The sequence below is a fragment of the Thunnus albacares genome, chromosome 23, assembly GCF_914725855.1.
Source record: "Thunnus albacares chromosome 23, fThuAlb1.1, whole genome shotgun sequence".
Taxonomy (NCBI): domain Eukaryota; kingdom Metazoa; phylum Chordata; class Actinopteri; order Scombriformes; family Scombridae; genus Thunnus; species Thunnus albacares.
In genome coordinates this window covers 23,830,860-23,846,310 of record NC_058128.1, presented here as the reverse complement: position 1 = coordinate 23,846,310, position 15,451 = coordinate 23,830,860, and the positions used below count along the sequence as shown (strand labels likewise).

The 15,451-nt window shown below is 39.5% G+C and overlaps 1 protein-coding gene across 6 annotated transcripts in view; it reads left to right on the top strand.

The window, feature by feature from the left end:
• The window catches only part of LOC122974730 (pleckstrin homology domain-containing family A member 5-like), a 249,428-nt gene that overhangs the window by 141,330 nt on the left and 92,647 nt on the right, over positions 1-15,451 (top strand). The window contains exon 1 of one of the 6 annotated variants that reach the window (XM_044342620.1): positions 2,611-2,776. The exons of the other annotated variants lie outside the window; for them this stretch is intronic. The gene's annotated coding sequence lies outside the window, so the exon portion shown is untranslated. Of the gene's footprint in view, positions 1-2,610; positions 2,777-15,451 lie in introns of those variants that run through there. 6 annotated transcript variants of the gene reach the window in all.

The following is a 15,451-nucleotide window of genomic DNA, read 5'->3' as shown; positions in this document are numbered from 1 at the left end:
TTTAATCTTTGCACTTGTCACCTTCATATATTTTCATATTTCCTTTGTACAGCCAATATTTCATTTCAAGTTTTATATCCCATTTCAAAACTATTACTATTCCATTCTGTAAAGATTTTAAAATTTCACTTTAATTTTAATTATTACTTTGTTTATTTCATTATTATTATTACCTTACTGTTGTCTAACTAGGCCTGGGATGGCTTGTGTCCATGAAATGAGAAAATTAAAACTTTGAGCTAAACCAAATAGACCTACATCTTTGGAAAGGTCTCGACGTGGAGAGTAACATAAGTCAGCATGGAGATTCTACATGGCTCCTGCTTTGAAATACTGATCTTTGAACCCTGACCTTGGTGGATGTTTGAAGGCTTATAATTCACCCACAAAAGGTGCTGCAGCAAGGGGACCAACTGTTATAAAGAGCTCTCATGACCTCAGCTATCATTTGAATATAGTCAGCAACTGGGGGTGATGTCAGATATGCTTAAAATTAATTTTCACCTATATAACAATTAAATATTTAAAATCAGATTACACAAATGTGTTTACCATCCCCTTAAACTCCTCAGTGTACTCTCAATTCAGTATTTACAACTTCCAATTCTAGGAATAACACTAACTACTTTGAAAAATCTACTTTAACCGCGGGGGAGACTGCTCTTGCATCTTAACAGCAGCAACTTTCATGATATGTTAGCTAAGGGGCTATAGGCTCTTGCATCCAAACAACAGCAGTTTTCATGATGTGTTGCCAAGTCACTGTGTAAGTGTCTCTTGTGGTCAGTTTGCAGCCAAACACTTGTGGTTGAACATTTTTGCGGCACAAGCCCCAAGGATTCACCGGTTGGTCTGTCTAGTACATTGGTCCATATGCCACAAAATTGGAATCCAGGGCCTGATTCTTGATTACTTTTGTGACCCCCTGACCTTTGATAGTGTCAGGTCAATATTACCCCTTGAACAACATTTTTGTCTCTTACAAGGTGCTAGTCCTTCAAACTGAACATTGCCTTCAAGATAACACATACTGTACGAACCGTTTTTGATCTGACACCCCTATCACCAGGATGGCATCCTCAGTCAGTGCCTTCATAAACTGTTACAAATCAGTATAATAAAAATTACTCATATTACAGTTTTCTTAACTGCCAATGCTATGCTTAAAGCTACCGTAATCAATATTTTTATATTAGCAATGAATGAAATGATGTTTGCTCAAGGTGACGACTCCAAAGAATCACCGACCCTGCAGTTCCCCTCAGCTCTGTGGAGCGTTTTAGCATCTTTCAGCTCATTGTGTTGTTTTTACCCACAATTTTGACACACACATATGAAACATATTTCTTAGTCTATATTGTAATTGAATCAGGTGACAACATTGTTGTAGCTCATAGTGAGAAACTTTAAAAAAAAAAACCTGCTTTCCAGCAGCAGCAAGCAGCTGTTTTCAGTGAAAAAGCTCTGATAAACCCACCAAACAGTAGACAGACAAAGATAGTGACAAGCTGGAGAACATAGTGGAGCATTTAATAGCTAAAGAGAAATATTTAATACCAAACCTAAAAGAGAGTGAATGTTGGACTTACATTCATCAGGTGGACACAAACACCACTCCAAATGAATGATAATGTTGCTAGATTTGTAAATAGGCAACATGGACACTATACAACTTCATATATGTTTCTATGCTGATGATATGTCTATGTTTGTCTTAAAGCTTGTTAGGCTGCCCTCAAGTTACTAAAAAACCTTTTTAATGAAACTTTATGGTCAGATTAGATTTATCACAAAACTACTTTGTTGAAAATATATAAAGTTTGGTGTTTGGGGACAAAAACTATTTGCTTGATGTTCAGGAATGACCAAGGACATGGGTAAAAGAAAGAAAATGTCGAAACACTGACAGACGTTGTTGCCAGCAAAATGTCAACATAGGTTGATTTAGCCCCTTGAACAAATGACAAATGCTGTTGTTTTTTTCGGGTGAGGAAGGTGTCAGATTTCCATCAAAGTTAGAAGATTGGTCCCTGGAGGATATTTAAGATTAAGGTGACAAAGCAGAATAGCACAAGTAAGTTAAGGCAGTATTTTAGTTTGTTTATGAAATATGGGAATGGATGTACATTCAGCATTAATGCTGAATTCAAAGGTTTGTTTTTTTTCCATAGGATTCAGATTAAGTAAGTGTGTCTTAGTGCCATCCAGGTAAATCAGCAGCTGACAGTAGCACAGATTTATGCTTCTAGAATATTCTAGATGTGGGTGAGCATTTCTTTTAAGAGACAGATATTACCTAATGTTTTACTTTTATTTAAGATGTGCTATTGTGTTAGTGTGTGCTACAAGCTTTGTTTACTAATGGCTCTAATGTTAGCTAGCAGGTGTTGTGATAAAGCAATCAGACAGCTGATGAGCTAAAGAGATAAAATCACATCTAAACAAAAATGATCTTTCATTCCCATAGAGGCCGTGCAGCTCTGTACTGAATCCATACTCTTTTCACTCTGACATCTGAGTGGACATGCCTGCTTTGGCTCGGCAGCCTCAGGGGGCTTTCTTGCAGGATCCCACTCCACTTTGACACATGTGTCTGGTAACACTCGAACAGTGGTGGTGCAGGCAGAGCAGGAGAGAGAAAGCCAGGGAGGGAGGGCTGTTTAGCAGCGCTCGCACAAGCAGCGCTGCTGCCTTCACCCGGAGCAAAGCCCATGGATGAGGCAGCCGTCCTCCTCCTGTTCTGCCTGCCTCCTTAACTCCTGCTACCATTCCTCTGGTGAGTCAACAAGCTGTGGACTTTATTGCCTTTGTCTTTTTCTTTTTTTTTTTTTTTTTACAATGTGTGAAATGAGCATATTTTCCTCATACGCAGACAGTGTGAAATGTGCTGTACAGTGTGCCATATGCTGAGAGGTTATTTATTGGCAGTCTTACGTTGTAGATTGCAATGCAAGATTCACACATGCTGTTGCCAGGGTATTCTTTCAAAATATGAGCTAAATAAAATGAGGTCCTCCACCATGGCTGTGAGCTGTTTGGTGTGCTGTTTCAGCTGGCTGATTTAGAGGTGCAATTTCCCAACAGCAGCTAATGTCATTACTGCTGCTGGATGAACTGTCATTGGCTGGTTGTGCTTGTATAGTAATCTGTATATTTTGTTGAGTTATGAAACTAAATCAGAGTTAAATGTTTTGTTTATTTTGCAGCATTGCATGGTTTTCCCAAATCGACTGTTACTAGTGATTTTAGGTTTCACTATAGCTGGATGTGAATGTTCTTTCTTTTCTGTCAATCAGTAGGCATAGAAAATCACAATTTCTTTTCTCTATTAGGGATAGAAAATCAAAAAAATCTATCTGTTTTATATCTATTAGGGGTAGAAAATCACAAAATCTCACTCACCTACCTACTGATGGATGTACCTACCCACCTATCTATCTGGTCAAATATTCAGACCCAGGGCTTTCGACCATCTCCAGCTGCAGCGGCACGATGTTGACAGTCACATCAGATAGCCACAGGTCGGCTGATAGATCATCTATTCAGACGGCTTCATCACGGTCCTAATGGCTGTGAGGAAGTCGAGTAAAATACTGGGATGTTTGAGCTGATGGATACTGTGGAAGTTGGACAAAGCTTTGCCAATTACACACAGGCAGAGAAATAACAGGAAGTATAATGAAGCATCTCCATCACTGAGACAGGATAATACTGCTTCTGTTGTTTTCCACAAAAAACTGGCCCCTGAAGACAGCTGGTAATGGCTGAGCTTTTGGTAAACAAGGTGATGGACTGGGGTGCAAGTTTTGAAAATTCTGAGTGCAGCATGACAAAAAGCAAACTAGTTATGTTTGATCTCCCTTTTTAACCAGATTTAATGCAAATTGAGTGGAAAGCTCAATTTTCACTGTCTCAATTTAGCGATGCAGAGCTTAGTTTCCCTGACCTGTTTGTGTCGCTGCCTATTTGTGTGCACAGTATGTCCACACAGCAGTGTCCTATATGTGCAGTGAAGGCATGTAGTACATAATGTATAGATTCTCACATGCTATGAGTTCTGCTTGTCTTCATGTCCGTTTTCCTTGCTCTGATCTCCTACTGTTGTTTTTCTCTTTTTGTTCCTTCTCTAATTTCCTCATATATGCTCATATCCAGGTAGCATCAAAGCTAGTATTTTTACACATCAGTATATCACTGTCAAATGAAGTGTGAATACTGAGTTTAATTGCTGCAAACAAATGAGACAGTGAGCCAGTTAATTGGCTGACTAGTGCCAATTATCTCACACCAGTGGTGTTTCAAGTCAAGACCACACTTGAAATTCTGGTTTCACATAACCAAGGTCTTGCTTTCGTTCCATCTTATTCCTATTGATGGTAATAAAATTGTGCTCACCAAGTTAATATCTGAGATCTGAGAAGATGGTGACATCACTAAAAAGACGTCTGATGGGTCATGAAACTCAAGCAGGCAGATGATCAGAGAGGCTTTAATCATTTCATACCCTTCTGACCATAATTGCACAAACACCCGGGTGAGAAAAATCGTTCAGGCTCCTTCTTGTTTGATTCAGCTGATTAAATCAGAGCTTTACAGAGTTTGTATGTATCTGATTTCCCCCTCTTAACAAACTGCTAAATGTATGCAACAAAACAAGGTTACAATGAGGGTTACCATCTTGGAGTAATGCCTGAGCATTGCCAAATGGAGATAATGGGTGCTCTTCCTGGTCCTCCAGCTCTGCCAATACCAATTATTGCCAATTATTACCAACATTTCAGGTGCACTCACTTTCAATTTTACCTCCAAATAAAGTGGTTTAGATAATCTGGATGAACTATTGGTTCGTTTATATTATTGTCTGATCATCTGACCGCTTGTGTTTCTAGCTTCATTGGATTTTGTTGTTGTGATGTCGCTGCGTTCCCAGATCTCAAGAATAAAACAAATATTATAATCAAATAGATTTTCCTTTAAGCCCTATTGCTTCCTTTCTGTCACACATAGGACACTCCTTTTCTGCTGTTGGATTATGTGTTTGTTTTCTTTTTGGCTTTACTGACACACTGGAAGTGATTTTTCCTTTTCGCCATCTGCCATTGACAAAAACTCTGAAAACTTGAGTTCCATTTGCACTGGAGGGAACAGCACCCTCTTCATCATGTCCTCTCTAAAGTAATCAAAGAGCCAGTGGTGCACAACATACAGTGTAATAGGCAATATATTTGACAATTAATGGATCCATTAGTTGACATAAACGTAATTCGTTAGAATTTTCATGTGTTTTTAACATTCTACAGATTTCATTATTAATTGATGAATCCAAAAAATGGATTCACAGGAAATAAATGTTAGTGGACATTGTAGTTTTACTTTTACCATTGTAAAAAAAAAAAATGGTAGAAGCACCTTTAATACATTATAAATGTGTATAACATAACCCTATGTGTGATTATGCACCTGATATGAGCAAGGTTTAAGTGCTTTGTGCATAATGTATGACTTCATCCAGCACTTAACTGCTCATATTTAACCCAACTCAACCTCCCTGTAATAGATAGTTAATGGCAGGTCTTGAAGCTTAAGTCTACCATTGTACAATACTGTGAATAAGAGTGTCAGCAGAACACTTCAAGTTTAAAAATGTGAAAATGTAAAACGAGTGGGTTTTTGTCTCCGGCTAAAGGCAAGGAGGAGGGTGATATCACTGGCCTTTTTATGCACTGAGAGGCTGTGGGCGTCAAGGCTAACTGCAGCTGACGGTGATGATGATGATAGAGAGGTGGAGAGAGGAAGTATGGAGGAGAGGAAATGGAGGAGAGCAGGAGAGAGATAGCCTCTATTCCTCCCAGATCTCCTCTCTCCAGTATTCCTTTGAATTGTTTCTTTGGTGGAATCCCCGCTTGGCTGATAGCGCTCAACTCCAGGGACCTTCATCACAATCGCAATCCCATCAGCCATCTGTCGCAGTTACCAATGGCAACATGGGAGCCAATACAGAAGTGATAGGAATATGAGTGATGTGCTTTGTGTGGCTCCAGTCCTCAGGGTTGTTGTTTGCTGTTACATAACTCAAGGTTATTTCCGAGAAGAACTAAGAGGCTCAACATGTGTACTTGTGTACACTGGCTACTCTATTTGTTACTGCTTGTTTAGAAGGATTTTAACATGACGAAAGGAGACATTGTTTGTTCCAGAGCCAAGATTGAGCTGGTTTAAAGGGGACCTAGTATGCTCATTTTCAGCTCTACATTTTTATTGTGGGACTGCACTTGAGTAGCTTTGCATGATTCACAGCTCAAAAAACTACTTATTTATCTAATACTGGCCCTTTATGCAGCCCCTCAGTTCAGCCTCTGTCTCTAACAGACAGTTTTAGCTCCTGTCTCTTTAAGGCCCCCCCCCCTCCTGATGAGCCCACTCTGTTCTGATCGGCCATCTTTCTGGAAGCCTGCTGAGGGGCAGCACGTATCAGTCATATTAAGTTACTGCTAACGCAAACCCAACATTTCCTGTCTTACTACTTCATATTAAAAGCTTTTAAATGACTAAATAACGAGAGACTTTTATTGTTAAGAATTTACAGGGAATGACATGTTCCTCACTGAATTAGCAGAGGTTTGTTAGCAGTGCTAAAAACCAGTTGACACAACAACATATATACATTGTTGGAGTAGGACTGTGCATTATGACAATATGTATCGTGCGATGATAGAAAAACGTATATTGTTGCTTATCTATTGTGCTCTATCGTTTATTTTATTGTCGCAAATAACACTCTTTACATCAGTATTTTTCGTCATATGGAGTCCATCTTTTGCGCAGATTTCATTAATAAATTACTCTTTGTAGCTTTTTACTCGTGAAGCTGTTATTGCACCTACAGTAACGTAACAAGTGTAGTTGTCATCAACTCAAGTACTTGATTCACTAGTTCACTGTCTCTCCTCTGCTGCACTGTGTGTGCAGAACACACACTGAGGGCTCAATCCTGCCTGAACCACACAGAGCAGAGGAGAGTAGCACAACCGTAAACGACAGCAAAACACAATACATACTAGGTTTATTTATGTTATTAACCTAATTTATATGCAATCATTTCATTTCAGCTCAGTCTGTACTGCGTTTTGCTGTCGTTTATGGTCACACTACTTTCCTCTTCTCTCTGTGGTTCATTAAGGGCAGGGCTGAGCCCTCTGTGCGTGTGCTGCACACACAGCGCAGCAGAAGAGAGACAGTGAACCGGGTGAAGTACTTGAGTTGACAACTACACTTGTTATGTTATTGTAAGTGCAATAAAGATGGACAGATGACATAAATTTACAGAAAATGTGCTATATTGTGGTATGTATCATTATCGGGATATGAGACTTTGGTCTTATCTCATAACTCTAATTTAGAGCTATTTGTTCAGCAGATCAGTCAGAAATAATGCAGATAGGAATAGCACAAGCAGAAAAAGCCACAGTGATGATGATGTTTGATGAAGAGCTGCAGATGACCAGCACACCTCCAACAGGTCAACTACTTATTTTACTTTGCCAACGTCGGCTTGGGCTGAAAGTAGAATGAAGAAAAAAACGTTGAAAACCGAGCATTCAGAGCAGTCTGGCTCCGACACGGCCGCTGGAGCTGATCACGGCCACTCTAGTCAATGCTTGTGATCCCACCGGGTGCGCCGCGGCGCGTTTCAAAAGTGTCCCAGAAGTGGCTCTCTGCTCCGCTGCGCTAAAGATAGGCGCCTCGTCTATTTTTGACGGAGGCCGCGTCAAGCAGCACAGAGCAGATCGAGCTGGGCAGGAAGTCAGACACAGAAACAGCATTGAACATCTGGTCAATTTTCAAAATAAAACACCCCGGGCAGACTCCCGGTCATATATCAACAATAAACGCAATTAAAACAGACGAATAAAGAAACGTACGTAGCCCACTTAACCATAGCAGAATCACAAACATCAAGGAAAATGACCAAATCAACAAAGGCAGAGCAAGTTAACAAAATTGGGCAGTGTCTTTTTGCTTTGTCTGAGCAATTTCAACAGCTTTTTCATGAGCAAAACTTACTTACTGCTTGTATATTTTTATCATAGCTGCCTAGCATCTGGCGCACAAACATCTCCATTTATCCATTCTTCTGCCAGGTGTACTCCTGATTTCTTCTCAGAAAACATCAAACTTTTAGCTTCCCTGCAGACAGAACATCCTGGCTTTCCTCTTTGCACATCTTCCATTATTCCATTTATTTTTGTGTCCAACCCTGTGATCTATCAGCTGCACCTGCTGTGGCATCTTCCCCATCGGGGTTGCTCTCTGCTCTCCTGCTGCGGGAGCAGTCTCATATCCAAGCTAGCAGCTGAAGCACCAGCATGATCTTCATTAGCTGCCTGTTCACTGCCATTTTCACTTTCCGTACTGTTTCTTAACCTTTTGGCAGTGAAACCAAAATTTGCTAAGACTGTGGTTTGTTTCCCTATGACATTGTGATCTCACATAACACTGGCATGAATAACAGATAGCGACTGTGCAACTTACAAATTTAGCAGCATTTCCCGTTGAACAGCAGCTTGTCCTGTGTGAAAGTGTGCCCTGTAATTTACACTCTAATTGCATTCAAATGCTGTAAATGCTTTGGTTACGCTACATTTTAAGGTGTTATTTAAAAAAAAAAATCTGGCAAATTTTTGAGACCCAACTAAAATTTCCACAAAAATGTGAAACTATTCCTTTAATGATGGCTACCTCCTAACTGTGTTTGTCAACTGTCAGGGCAGGTAGTGCACAGAACCTCTGTGATTTTCTCATTACAAACAACATTTCATGTAGTCACATGATTCAATTTTAATTTAAAAAAAAAAGTTAATTTGTGCATGTCAATTTTCATTTATTTTATTTTAATAATATGGCACCATGTACAAAGAAAATGTTACCATTTGATGTATTTTACCAGAGTTAGCTTTGAGCTAATGTTCATCTGCAGTCCGCTGGCATTACACACTGTAAACATAAATGAGTCATATGGCACTGAAACAGTTTGCCATGCTTCATATCTCAAGAACCTACAAATAAATAAATAAATAAGAAGAAGCTGAAAAATGTTATTAAAGAGGCATGCAAAATAAATGAACAAAATAAAAATCTTTTTAATTTCCTTGTAATATCAACAATTTTTTTGTTAAATCAGAAAGGTATAAATCTTCCCATATGACATCAGTTGTGTCTACTACTTTGACAAAAACATAAATAACTGTGTGGTCTTACATGATAATGTTGTGTATTATGAAGCTTTTTATCCAGTCCTTTTAGTTATGTTGGTGGCAATGCAGTTTGAGAAATTACCATAAAGTCAAATAGAATCACAACTACTTGTTATTGGTATTCATGCACCATGCAGTTTGGATATAACCCACAGGTAAACAGACTTGCCCAACAGTACAGCGTGTCTCTTAGCTAACCTGATTAAGACTCTTCCACAAGTAATAATGTGAGGAAGGAATTACTTTCTGATTGAGCATCAAAGGCGATTTGTTGTGCTGCTGGGTCTCAGTGTAACAAAGAGGCTTTGGCTTGTTACTGGTTGAATGCGTTGACACGCTCGTCCAGACGGCTTTGTGTGAGTGGAACAGCACATTAACTCGACAAGCTGACTTGGTATCTGAGGTAGAGCTGCTTAGGATTGGAAGGAGTTTCTACACAGTGAAATATGAGCAGTGGTGGAAGAAATATGTGGATTAGATATTTAGCAGTGCCCTCAATAGCAAAATAACCAGCAACCACTTGTGGATAATATGGGCAATAATTACCTTTCATGTTTGTACATGATATATAAACTCATTGCTAGGTAAAACTTTCATGCAGCATCTGTGTTGGATATTGATGTTGGTTAGTTTTTTTAAAAAGCACACCTCTACAAATTAAATAAATACCAGTTTATGGAGGAATGAATGAGAAAGCACCTGGATATGTTGTGTTTGGAGCATCCCAATCTAACACCACTGTTTTAAAACCAGCCAAAAACAAATCTGGCAAATATTAACACATATTAGTCTAATACATAATCACAAAATCCTGTTCCTGCTGGCCAGACTAGCAGCCAGTCCCATGAGGCTGTAGTGATTATTAAACAGCAGAGAGAAACACTGTTGAATAAACAAAAGTGTAGGCAACGTTGGTATTCTGTGAACCTTACTAACGCTGGGGTAAAAAAAGTATAAGTTGCCATGAGGACGACACCAGAGGAAAGGTCATGTTGTAACCTGAGTAAATATGACCATTGTATGGTGACCAGTTTACCATGAATCTGTGTTGTCTATCATTATTATAAACTGAAACTTGTCAGGCTAAGCTCAACATCCATTAGCTTCAGCTACACTTCATTAGGCTCAGCTTGTCAGTTTTAGCTGTATGTTGTCAGCTTCAGATATCATTAGCAGCCTCAGCTTCACTTTGTCAGCCTCCAGTATACTTTGTCAGATTGAGCACTACTTTGTCAGCCTTGGCTGTTATTTATCAGCCTCAGCTATATCAGCCTCAGCTGTCATTTATGAGCCTCAGCTATCATTGATCAGCCCCAGTTGTCATTTATCAGCCTCAGCTATCATTTATCAGCCCCAAGTGTCATTTATCAGCCCCAATTGTCATTTATCAGCCCCAGCTATCATTCATCAGCCCCAGTTGTCGTTTATCAGCTTCAGCTATCATTTATCAGCCCTAGCTGTCATTTATCAGCCCCAGCTGTCATTCATCAGCCCCAGCTGTCATTTATCAGCTTCAGCTATCATTTATCAGCCTCAGCTATCATTCATCAGCCCCAGTTGTCATTTATCAGCCTCAGCTGTACTTTGTCAGCCCCCTGTATACTTTGTCCGACTGAGCAGTACTTTGTTAGCTTGAGCCATCATTTTTCAGACTCGGTTGTACTTCATCAACCTCTGTTTGACTTTATCAGCCTCTGGTATAGTTTGTCAGACTGAGCTATAATTTGTTTCTGGTTGTACATTGTCAGCCTCAGCCATACTTTTTTTAGCGTCAGCCACTATTTGTCAGACTTTGCTATACTTTGTCAGCCTCAGCAGCAGCAGCTTTGGGCCTTTGTCCATTTACAATCGTAGAATGGCCTGCTTCTTCAGGGCATCAGGTGGCCAAAGTCCCCATAACATCATCATCAATCATTTATTTCACCCTGTGTCATGATTTATTCACTGAAATTCAGGCTCTACATTTACAGACATATTTCAGATCTATGAAATTTTCTGCTGTTCACAGAAGTTTCACCCTCTTGAACCCTGAACAAGGCCTTTTAGGCCTAGTTAGTAATCCTTTTGATGTTTTATGACTGTCTTATGTCTAATGAACAGTAACAAGGAATAAAATAGCCTATGTACTATAGTCCTGCTAATCTTGATTAACTTTAGAGTGTAGGTCACACATGCTCACTAATTCTAATATCTCATGTCTCTGGTCAAAAAAGTACTTTGTTTCATTTTAGGTGTTTTACTTTGAAGGTCAGAGTTTTTTCATGCTGGACCACTTTATTACAGGAATGGGACTGAAGTATTAGTCACATACTTTTTGTTAAAAGTATGTGACTGAGTATCAAATGCTTGGAAGTCAATAATTAATATCTCTTTGATCACAGCACACACACACAACACACATAAAATTGCTCTCCACACTTGATGTAAAATGTGTCATTATTGCGCTTATGGAGATGAAAGGGTGCAAATACTGTATCCCGTCTGTTTCTTGTGAGTCACTATCAGATGATTTCCATACAAGATGTTTCAGACCATTACTACAATCACTTTAAATGGATGCATTTAACTCATTCATGGGCAAAAACGCAAGGGCTTATACGCTCAATACACCTGATCCTAGCTCAGTCAGCTCATTAGGTAGAAGTCGTCATGGACGGTAGGACATTAAAATGGAGAAAAAGGTTTCAAGCGCTGTTTATTTTTAGCTCAGGAGAGGAAGAAGAGAGGGAAGTGAAGAGAGGAGGAGTGGAGTGTTTTGCTCATGCAGTGGCACAGCTGCTGTAAGTGGTCACATTTGCTCGACACATCGTAAATGTAAATCAGATGTCAGTTTTATTGCGTGTCTGCATTGAAGACAGAAACAGTAATGATGGAAAAGCTGGGAACTTGTTCAGGTGTAACAGATTACAGTGTTTCCCATAAAAAAGACTTGTGATGGCTCACTACCAGCACAGTAACTGTCATTTCATATACGACTACCAGCACTGCTGTCAAGTGAAAACATATCTATGTCAAACATTCAGCGACTGAGATTCACAGCTGAATGTAGTTTTGACAATATCAAGGATTTCCTAGGAGAATTTTGTCAACTCACAAATAACTTATCAGCAAGCTGTCTTCAACATGAACATCACAAAACTGGAGAAACCAGGTTTTTATCCAACCCGGTAGTCACCAGTGCTTCTTGCATTTTGTCTTTATGTGCTCATATGCAGAAAGTATATTAAAAAGCTCAGGTCCATGAAATGACTTTGAGACAGATTTAAATGGATTTTACTAGTGCTGAAACAATTATTCCATTACTTAATCAACAGAAAATCAAACAACTATTTTGGTAATTGTGTTAGTCATTTATCAAGCAAAAGGGTCAAAGCAATTTGAGGATTTTTTGCTTTTTGTATAATTGTAAATAAAATATCTGTGGCACAGGCTAAAGGATTATTCAATTACTTGAAAAAATGATTGTCAGATTAATTTTTAATGTAAACTATGTTAGCTAAAGCCCTAGATTTTTTAGTACTTTGAGGGACTTTTTATGCATTTATTAGATAAATTGTAGTAGGAAGATGACAGGACATTAGTAGAGTGAGAGATGAGGAACAGCATTCAAACGGTGATGGTGATGTTGCAGTTCATGGTTGGAACCATGGTGCCACTTACAGCTCTAGATTTGTCCCAGATGTTGACTGAATCACCCAAACATTTATGATTACGTATTACTGGATTTATGTTTTGTATTGCGAAAACTACCTTTCTGAGTAAATTAGATTAATTACATAATCATTATACTACCAATTGATTCTGATCCCTGTATGTGTCTATGTGTCTATTGCCTTTTCAAAAGTATATCAGTATTTATTTTTTTACGTAACACAAGTTTGGAGAGACTGAGAGTGTTGCAACCAACCTTAATTGGGTTGCATTTTTGCAGTGGTGAAACAGAACCCTTAAGGTATCAGTATGTGTCAAACAAAGTGCTTGTCGGATCTTTGATCAAATCCTACAATTTCTACAAATTTCCAAAACCGACAATCACGGCCGCTTCATGCAGCGATGGCTGGGTAAAAGGATATGAACTTCTCTCTCAAGCTTCACACAACTACCTCCAATACTTTTTGTGTCTGCAGCTAAGTATAACACCATGAATGCCTTTGAGGAGAAACTGTCAGAGAGTGAAGCAGTTATCCTCATTTTGTACAATTGATCACATCTTAGCCCCACTCTTTGACGGAGGCTTTTCACCACATCCTAAACAACAACCATCCAGAACAAGTAAACACAAGCATTTCAATTGGATTAGTTCATTTGAAACATACTGAACCATTTAGGCTTTTGCATAACTTTTGATGTTTTCTAGGAAAGGACTCACAGGCACAACCTAGAGAAGTTGTTTCCATTTAACATGACCTACCAGTTTTAGTATTAGCAGTTAGCATTTTGATTGATTAATGGAGTTTTTCTCTACTTCCCCACAGGATAGGTGTTTAAACATCAGTGACCTGTGCAGGCTAAGACAGAGGAAGGGCCAGTGCAGAGAGAGGAGGAGGAGGAGGAGGAGGAGGGATGAGAGAGAAGCAGGGAGTTAAAAGGTCAGAGGGGATGGAGAGAGGCAGCTGAAGAGCTGGCAGACAGCGAAAGACCTAATTGAGGAGGTAAAGGAGAAAATGAGAGGGAGAAGGTCAGGGAGGGGGCAGTGAGAAGAAAGACAGAATCACATATGAAGAGAGAACCGAGAGCAAGGAGGGGTGGAAGGAAAGAAAGAAACAGAGAGAGAGGGAGAAAGGAAGTGGGTGGGGGCAGGGCTCTCAGTGCTGGTGGCCTTTCTGAAAGGTTAGTGGCCTGGCCAGAGGGAGAGACAGTGAATGGCAGCCGCTCTGCAGGGAGGAGAGGAGAGCTCAACACTGCTAGCCAGGCTATGGATGCAAGGCTACATGGCACACACACACACATACACACACACAGTCATCTGACCTCTGGGTGGCTTTTTTCACATGGCATTTAAAGCAAAGCACGCTTGTCCACACTGAGGACTAATGACATTAAACATTAGCTGACATTTCACATGGATGGAATTAGCTGAGCTATTGTTCAGAAATGGTGTTAGTGTGTAGGCGTGTGTGTGTGTGTGTTTGTCTTGTGTCATGATACCTGGTGCTGCATCATGTTTCCACAGTGTGTGCAGAGAGATTGTTTATTAAAATGTCAGCTCTGTGGCGGTGAGCTCCTTTGTGCGGATGTTAATCATGTTGAATTTAGATTTGCTGTGCAGTGAGAGCAAACCTCTCCAAGTTCCTCAAAGTTTAAAATTCCACTTAAACTGTATGAAAATAGACATACAGTCCATCTCACTCTTCTTTTATGGATTTAAATGGTTGGTTAGAGAGTGTTCCTCTCAATGTGGCAGTGCTCAAAGGTTAGATAAAGAATGAAAACTGCAGGACCCTAAAGGTCCTTTCTGCTCATATTTCTATTCTTATTCTGTTGTCACCATAATGGCTTTGACATTTGCACCCCTGTTTGTTACTGTTAATGTGGGTTATCTGGGAATTTTAGCATGTTCTATTGTTGGAGTCACTAATCCATTCTGAATAGGAATGATAGCTTAAATGCTTCAAATACAGTTTCTAGGGTGGATTAGAAAGACTTTCACGGTGGAGTGAAAGGTAGACAGACAGATTAAGTGACTCTATCCTGAGAAAATATATTCATATCCTACTAATTTGCTTTGCCAAATAGTTCAGCAGGAAACTAAAAACAACTGATCTGAAAGTATGACATCCTTGTACTAGACAGAAGTCATAGGGAGGAGGTAATGGTGGAGGATTGGACCTACAAAGCACAGGATTTTGTATTGGTTGGTGTTGGTACTATAACACTGGTTTTGGTTTCACATTGAAAAAGCATTCCAGTATCCTGTAGGAATTATGGCCATATTGGATAATTCTGCATGCTGGACATGGTCTATCCATTGTGTAAAGAGGTGGAGGGTCAGTTTTTGGAGGTCAGGATGGTGGATGGGTGTGTAGCACAGGATCAAATCGATGTTCTTGTCTGGTGAAAGGTTTGACCATCTCATTCTGTCTCTCGCTCATATTAACATGTCAGCATCGATCAATATTTAACTAAGATTCTAATTGTTCCTTAATTGTTTCTTAATCAAGTGTTTCGAGTTTCCTCAACATGACCGTAAGAAGACG